This window comes from Cucurbita moschata, unplaced genomic scaffold, assembly GCF_002738365.1.
Source record: "Cucurbita moschata cultivar Rifu unplaced genomic scaffold, Cmos_1.0 Cmo_Scf00078, whole genome shotgun sequence".
Lineage (NCBI taxonomy): Eukaryota > Viridiplantae > Streptophyta > Magnoliopsida > Cucurbitales > Cucurbitaceae > Cucurbita > Cucurbita moschata.
In genome coordinates this window covers 240901-249675 of record NW_019268594.1, presented here as the reverse complement: position 1 = coordinate 249675, position 8775 = coordinate 240901, and the positions used below count along the sequence as shown (strand labels likewise).

The window sequence follows — 8775 nt, the reverse complement described above, 5'->3', positions numbered from 1 at the left end:
GGATCACTCTATTTTGCTTTGGCTCGGAAACCAAATGATAGCTATAAATTACAGAGACTTGGCAAATGTACCAAAAATGATCCTTCTTTATTCACAGGGTCCAATGCCTTTTATAGAAAAAATACATGAAACGCAGAAAAGACGAAAAAGGACACGACTCAACTGACTCCACCAATAACAAGGAAAAAAATAGTTAACCGAAATTTGCTACCTCAACACTTCCTCCCTTGAACTGAACTCGATCAAGAGTTTAGTTCATAGCACTCGTCTCAAACGCTTGACCTCAACAATAAGACATTCCCTGTTATGACTTTAACATTGGTATATTGGTAAATCGAAGCCAAATGTAAGAATGAGACTTTTGACTGTAAATAAATTACGAGAGATTGCTTTTTGTCAGAATTTCATGATCCTATTTATGGGACCGGAGAATATCTTACGGATTTAAAATAATATATTTTAATAACTAATATGTATTAAAAAAAATATATTTCATATAAATTACCATTAAATAAATTTCAATATATATTTAGCCAAAATAAGTATATAATTTTTTGGAATGTTAATTTGAACTTCAAAACAGATATATATTTTCTTATATTATTAATATATAAAGTATATTAAATATTAATTTGAACCTTTAAAAAAATATCAACTAAATTTTATCTTCCAGCGGTCATGATTAGAGATGTCGTGGGTGTAGACCCGAAAACTTTTCTCATTCCCATTCCAACCACCAATTTTGTTCTTTATTCATACAAAACTTTTCATTTATTTTTGTTTAGAAGATTTTTCTTTCCAATTTATTATTCTTTTAAAAAATTCTAAAAAAAATCTTTATAAGTTAATATATTTCATAAACAATCTGACATAGCATAGTTAATTATCTAAAATCAAATAATTTTTTTTCTGAACATGTTTAGACATCATAAATAAAGTTTAAAATTAAACGCCTTCTCAGAAAAGGTAAAATAATAATAATAATAATAATAATAATAATAAATTGATAATTAGAGGTAAGAATAAATATGGTAATTTTACAAATTCATAAATAAATCTAAATAAAATTATCTTTTGGAAATCAAAAATCATAAAAGGGAAATTTTAAATTAATGTTTATGGTCATGGAAATCCTAAATTACCATAAAATGTTGAAAAATTAATAAATTATTCGAGGCAACATAACTAAAAAAAATTAATTACTTTTTATATGTCTATAATTAAAAAGATACATAATTTTTTAATAAAATATTTGATAATCTCAATTTTAAATATCTCGTATTTTATTTTAAAGTATTAAATCTCAATTGATTGATTGAAAATATAGGATATTATATAGGTACGAAAAAAAGAAATACTATGAAATAAGAAATCAAATATGGACTAACATGTTACCAAACTCAAACTTAAGACGTTATAATATTGAGCTTGAAAACTCACGAACAAAAAAAATATATACTAGCGATAAAAAACAGACAATATATACTAGCGATCGGCTTGAGCTATTACAAATGGTATCACAGTTAGACACCGAACAATGTGCCAGCGACAATGTTAGTCCTCGAAGAAATGGATCGGTGAGATCACACCAATATAAGGAGTGGGATTCAAACTTAGCTATAAAACGGTTTATGGAAAAAGCTCTATCTATTTTGGAAGGTGTCGTGAACAAAATTAAAAGCGGATGATCTTGCAATTGGAATCCATCAAATGGGATATAACCATGCAACCATACCATATTCATTAATATCCCTTCTTGATTTCATCTTTGATCAACTTTATAAATGCAAGAAGGAACCATTATTGTGAGAGGGAAAAAGAAATGGATACTATTAATCTTTCTCCATTGATTCTGTGATTCTTTCTTGTTGTTCTTGTAACGACCGAAATTTTCTGCTTAATTCTTTCTAATATTACTAATCTGACCTGATTTACTAGCATTTGTATAAATTATTGACATTTAGTTTCTAACTTAAACCTAAACTATTGTAATAATTCAATGAAGATCTAATTATAATTGGCTGTGATTTCTAAAAAGAATAGGATAAAAGAAAATGAATATTTAATATATACCTTATTAATCAGATCTATCTTAACGCCCACCCCTGTGAATCTCAACGGGTTAAAGGTTGTTCTTTTTTTTTTCTCAAATAAATCTGACTATTATTGTTTTTCTATTTCTTTTTTTCCAGTTACTTTTTTATGCATAACTGAGGAGAGATAATTGTGGGGAAGAATGAGAGGTTAGTGGAGAGAAGCGGAGAAAGGTTGTATTTTTTTTGTTTATTTATTTATTATTATTATTATTATTATTTTAACTATTTTTTATAATTATTTTTATTAGTTTATTAGTTTATTTTATTTTATTTTATTTTATTTTATTTTATTTTGCTATTACATATCTGTTGAAAACATCCACCAGGTTAGTCAATGATCACTTATAAATTATTTTTATTCTTTATTTCAAATGGGTTTTAGACACTGAAACTCCTTCTTTACCTGGTCTTAATATTGTTTATTTGGATCTCATTCATATGGGTTGAATCCTTTTGCAGTTGATCTTCAACTTACAACAAAAATTCACTATAGTCTACTTGGATCCGTGTAAGGAGGGTGAAGATTTTAGTTTTAAATTATGTAGTGTAAATTTGTTGAACTCTCACTCTTCATTTACTCTCTTATATCTTTGTTTTCAAGTACAGCAATAAAGCAGCAACTAAGGAAGAATCTTTTACTTATACAACAGATATATCAATGGCTTTGCAGCTATTCTTGATCAGAAAGTTGTAGAAGATGTAGAAAGTAAAATAATTCATCTGATTCTGATGAGGGTATGAGGCTATGATCCCGTTTGATAATGATTTTGTTTTTGAAAATTGTACTTGTTTCCTCTCAACATATTGGATGGTTTCACATTTTTTAAACGAAATAGTTATCAAGCAAGGCTCAGTATTTCCACGTAATAATAAAGGTGTTTTTCTCCTTTTCTTTCTAGAATATCCGAATGTGGTATCAGTACATGAAAACAAAGGAAGAAAACTGCATACAACAAATTCATGGAGCTTTCTTAGAGTTGAAAATAAAGGTGGACTCCCTTCAAACTCTCTTTGGAATCTTGCAAGTTTTGGTGAATCTACCATTATTGGCAACCTTGACACAGGTTGGTCTTGTTTTCCTCTTAAAGTTCTTGGACATTCGGCCGCTTTTGTAATAATTTGGGTACCTCTTCTTCGTGTAATTGGGATCAATACAGGCGTTTGGCCCGAATCAAAGAGCTTTAGTGATGAAGGATATGGACCTATACCAAAAAGATGGAAGGGAAGTTGTAAAGGTGGCTCCAACTTTCGTTGCAACCGGTCTCTAACATCAAATTTCTCATTGTTTGTTTCACCTCTATGTAATTCTTTTATGTTAGGAGATTCAATGGACTAATATGTTAAGTACAGATTAGACACTTTTATTAACTAATATGTTAAGTACAGATTAGACACTTTTATTCTATTTCCTTTTCCTCGGCTGAGCTACTGCTACTGCTACTGCTACTGAACCGGGCTCCTCTTTCTTGCTTACTTTCACTCTTTTTCTGACTCTCTGGTAAAGTTGTCGATAAGACGAAAGGATGAGAAGATTGATTGGTCAAGTTATATCTATCGTTCTTTAGCCTTTGTCAAGTTATGTTATTAAACACTCGCAAAAGAGGAAGGCAAGACTCCTTATTCATTCTCGTTTACTCCGTAACCAGATTTTCCAAAGTCAAAGGCAAAGAGAACCAACCTCTGCCCCGTAACCACTAGAAGTGAGTGTTTTCTTTCGCGCATGAACCTATCTATCGTTCTCATAATGGAATTGCCAGCCGTATTCCTTTACAGTGAAAAGAAGTGAAAAGAGTTGAAAGGAAGTTGTTTGTTTGTTTGTTTTGTTAATAATGGATTAAGGAGAGATATAGGTCAAATAAGCTCCCCTTTCTCTAATAATAAGATAAGGCTATTCACTCAGCCCTTCCTTCAACAGGGTTTGGCTTGCCCCTTGTATAGGTTGGAGCTATGAAGCTGACATTCTTATTATAATAAGGGTAGTATTAACTAATATGTTAAGTACAGATTAGACACTTTTATTAGCACAATAGACACGTTCAACACTAGTGTTATAAAGTGAATATTAATCCAACATTTATAGGTTTTTAAGCATATAAATGCACAAACTCATTGGATTTTGAATTTTCTTCTTATATAAAAATGATAATATACCTATTCTTATCGTGTTTGTGTTCTAATAAGTTGTTGTATCAAATGCTTGTATTCATTAAAATGCAGAAAACTAATTGGGGCGAGGTACTTCAGCAAAGGGTATTCAGCCATCGTGGGGCTTCTCAACTCAAGTTTTGCAACCGCAAGAGACGATCAAGGGCATGGAACACACACTTTATCCACAGCAGGAGACCATTTTGTTTCAAGAGCGAACATTTTTGGGAATAGTAATGGCACTGCAAAAGGAGGCTCCCCTAAAGCCCGTGTTGCCGCCTATAAAGTATCTTGGCCTTCTGTGGCAATTGGTGAGTGCTTTGATTCCGACATTCTGACTGCCTTCGAAGCTGCCATTAGTGATGGAGTTGACGTTCTGTCGATTTCACTTGGTGGAGGTCCTCTAGAATTTTATGATGATTCAGTAGCTATAACATCCTTCCATCCATGCAGTGAAGAACGGCATTACTGTCATTTTTTCTGCTGGAAACTTTGGACCATCTCTAGGTACTGTTGAAAATGTCGCACCATGGATGATAATTGTGGGAGCTAGCACAACTGACAAGCTTTTTATCACTTACATTGCGCTCGGAGACAAGAGACACAGTACTCTTATAAGAAACACAAATACTTTAACTTAACTAACATGTTTGTGTCTGACATTTGTTGGACACATAATTATACTTGTTAACTCTAGATAGTTATGTGCTTAACATTGTTTATATAAATTTTGCGCTTGTATTGAGCAATTATTAAGTATACTAAACTGCATCAAACATATAAATATGTAAATTCATTCAATATCAAATTTGGAATTTCCTTATGATATTAAATGATATATATATATTTTTGTTGTCTTTAATGATCTTCAACTGTCAATATCAGATAGAAGTCTTTCTAATAAAATACTACCCGTTCAGAAGTTTTATCTATTGATACGTGCTTTAGATGCAAAAAACAACAATGTCTCTGACATCGACGCGTGAGTATATTTTTTTTCTTTGTATGTTTCAAGATTTAAGGCAAACAAAATCATAGTAGCCACGTGATGTTAAGCAAATTTTATTATCATCTTGTAGCATATTATGTCTTGTAGGGTCTCTTGATCTTAAAAAGGTAAAAGGGAAAATTGTGGTTTGCCTTAGAGAGGAGAAATTGCAAGTGTGGACGAAGGTTATGTGCTTCTCAAGCACCTGGAATGATTCTTGCCAATGACGTGGAAGATGGGGATGAACTTGAGGCTGATGGGCACTTACTTCCTGCTTCTAATATAAACTACATGGATGGTGAATTAGTCTACCAATATATCAAATTTACCAAGTAATTACTCCATCATATTCCATCGACTTCCCTATATATTTATGAACTTTTGTTGTGCTTTGTTTTAAATTTTTTTGTTTGTATTGATTTCATCCCCCAATTTAAAAAATGGTTCAGAGAGTCTATATTTTTTTTATTTGGCACGGATAGGTCTTTAAACTTTCAAAAATATTTTAGGGATCATTTGACATCTTATAAAGTTTTACGAATATATTAGACATCAAAATTAAAAATTTTAATGACTTTTAAAACACTTTTAAAGTTACCTTTAAGCACAAATTTTTTAAGAAAGTTGAAGTAGGACTAAATTTTTAACTCATTTGTTAAGTTTATATTTTGTTGAATTAGAATTCCAATGGCTTACATGACTAGTGTGAGGACGGAATTGGGAGTCAAACGAGCACCAATTATGGCTACATTTTCTGCAGGAGGTCCCTACACAATTGAGCCCTCAATACTCAAGGTTGGTTAAGAATGGTGTGTTCGAATAAATTTTTAGTACAAAGTTTAATGTGGCAATGGCCAACTATCACAAATTTTTGAGTTTTTCCTTTTTTCCAACCTGATATAACAGCACCAGGTGTGAATATATTAGCAGCCTACACTAAAGAAACGTCACCAACTTATTCGTCTTTTGATAAACGGCGGGTTCCATTTAATATATTATCTGGCATTTCTATATCATGCCCTCACATTTCTGGTATCGTCGGCCTTTTCAAAACCCTTTATCCGAAATGGAGTCCAGCAGTTATGAAATTTGCAATCATGACTACAATTTCGTTACTTCAAATTCTTTAAGCCTAGTATTTTCAAACAGTGAATAGTAAGAAATATTATTTAGGCATTTGCATTATTTTGTATTAAGAAATATTTGACTTAGTTTTGTTTGGCAGCTAGAACCAAAGCTAATGACTTGAAACCAATACTAAGCTCAAAAAATGAAAAAGCAAACTCATTTGCAAACGGGGCAGGCCATGTCAATCCAAACAAAGCAGCAAATCTAGGTCTTGTTTACGACCTCTCCACCGATGATTACTTGAACTTTCTATGTGCTCGAGGCTACAACAAAATACAAATGAAGCTATTCTTCAATGATACTTCATTTGTTTATTAAAAAACATTTAAAGTAACAGATTTGAACTACCCATCAATCACGATAGATTATTTGACATCAAAGATAGTAAAGATCAAAAGAAGAGTGAAGAAGGTGGGACGTCCAAGCACGTATGTTGCTAAAGTCAAGGCACCACCAGAAATTTCGATTTCGGTAAAGCCAAATACTTTGAAATTCACTAAACCTGGTGAAGAAAAGAGCTTCATAGTTGTGTTGAGTTCAAGAGGTTACTAAATGATTATCACCAAGGGGCTGTTTTGGGAGACTTGCATGGTCTGATGGGAAGCATCATGTTAGGAGTCTAATTTTGGTGGTATTAGGATGATTTAGTAAAAGAAGCACATGGGTTGTGTTGGGTTTGGCTTGTTTTAGCACATAATTTCTTTTCCTGTTCACGATTCTCATGTCTAAGCAACAAATCAGGTTATTAGAGCCTATTTGGCATGGCCTTGGGCACCCTCTACGTTTGGCTTTAGAAATCAAGCTCATGTTCGGTGTAATGAAGCTTGGTGACACTACAACAAATACCCTCTTTTATAGCTTTTTTGTATAGCATTTTTTAAAAGAGGCTATAAATTAGAAAGAAAATAAAGGCGTTTTTTTTTTTTAATGTTATCCCTGAAAACCTAATCACTCGTATAAAGCCTTGCTTTCTTTTTCTCTCCTTTTCCCTTTAGACACCCATTTTCTCTCAGACTCTCGGGCAAAACCAAATCTTGCCTTCTTTCTCTCGCGCAACAATCCATCCATCCTTTTTTGGTGCTTCAAAATTTTTCCCTCAAGATCCATCCTTCTTTCTTTCTGCTTCAAAATTTTTCTCTGATTTGCATCAGATGATTTCAAGATGGTGGCATTAAGAGGAGACATGCAGTTTATAGTTGATGCCTTGTCTATGAAAAGCCCTATTTTCCTACCTCACTGCAAATTGAACAATCCAAGAGAGAGCAAGTTAGTTGTTTTTTTTTTTTTTTCCTTTTTATCTTCTTTGTTGGCTCACTTTTCATTAATGAATTATTCTAAATGTTTCATCTATGTGTCTTCTTTTTTAATTTCTTTTTTAATGTAGTTTTGTGAGTTAGATTGAAGGATCGAACTACTACTACATAATGCAGTTTTTCATTTATATTTATTACACACTAATGAACTTTTGTGAGTTTGGTCCCTTGGTCCTTCATTAAGTAATGTACTTTACTTTTAAATGTGTATTTTCCTAGATGTATAATTTTTCTTTGAATGTAGATTGGTGAGTTCTGTGAGGTATATGTGGTTGTTTTCTTGTGTTAAAAGGTTGAATGTAGTTTCGTGAGTTAGATTCACGAAATAAAAACATAATACAAGAAACTATCTTTATTTTTCATTGTGTTTGTTCAATCAATACATGTTGGATTTCAATAATCGGCTGTGAAATCCTTTCTTTTCGGTGATAGGAAATTGTATATGTAAAATAAAAAAGAGAGAATGATGAAATTTTGACTGCGCCTTTAATTCAGGTTGTGAAAATATTGGGAACAGATTTCCTATTTAAATATAACCTATTTATTTCGTTTCAACTCCGTTTTGAGCCCTATGGCTCGGTGTCCCTGGTGGCATGTCCTCCAGACTCTAACTGGTTGCTGGTTGCTCTAACATGGGCCTTCTCGGTTGTCTCTTTATTCCTGAGCTTGTTGCTCCAGCAATTCTTGCTCAAGTGACCTCTCTTCCCACAGTACGAGCACTCGATTGGCCCGTCATCAGTCGGCTCCTCCTTCTTTTGATCCGCCTCTTTCTCGCGCATGCGCCGGCGAGATTTCCACGGCTTCTTACCGCCTTTGCGGCTGGAGGGCCCATTGCTCTCGCCGGTGTCGTCACGGACTTCCGCTGCAAGCTACTCGACGTTACGTAGTCTTTCCGGTCACCTCTTCCCGGTGTCGTCACGGACTTCCGCTGCAAGCTACTCGACGTTACGTAGTCTTTCCGGTCACCTCTTCCATCGTTAGGTCGTTCACGTCAAGCAATGTCGATTGAAATGAGCGAGCGAGCCTGCTCAAGATGGACCCCAAAGATGTGTTTATTTTTTCACTTTGCATTTTCTTCTACTCGAACCTGAGACCTGTGTGTTGT

The 8775-nt window shown here is 33.3% G+C and overlaps 1 pseudogene; it reads left to right on the top strand.

The window, feature by feature from the left end:
- The first annotated feature begins 2236 nt into the window (after nucleotides 1-2236).
- Nucleotides 2237-6909, top strand: LOC111438606 (annotated as a pseudogene).
- Nucleotides 6910-8775: the final 1866 nt, after the last annotated feature.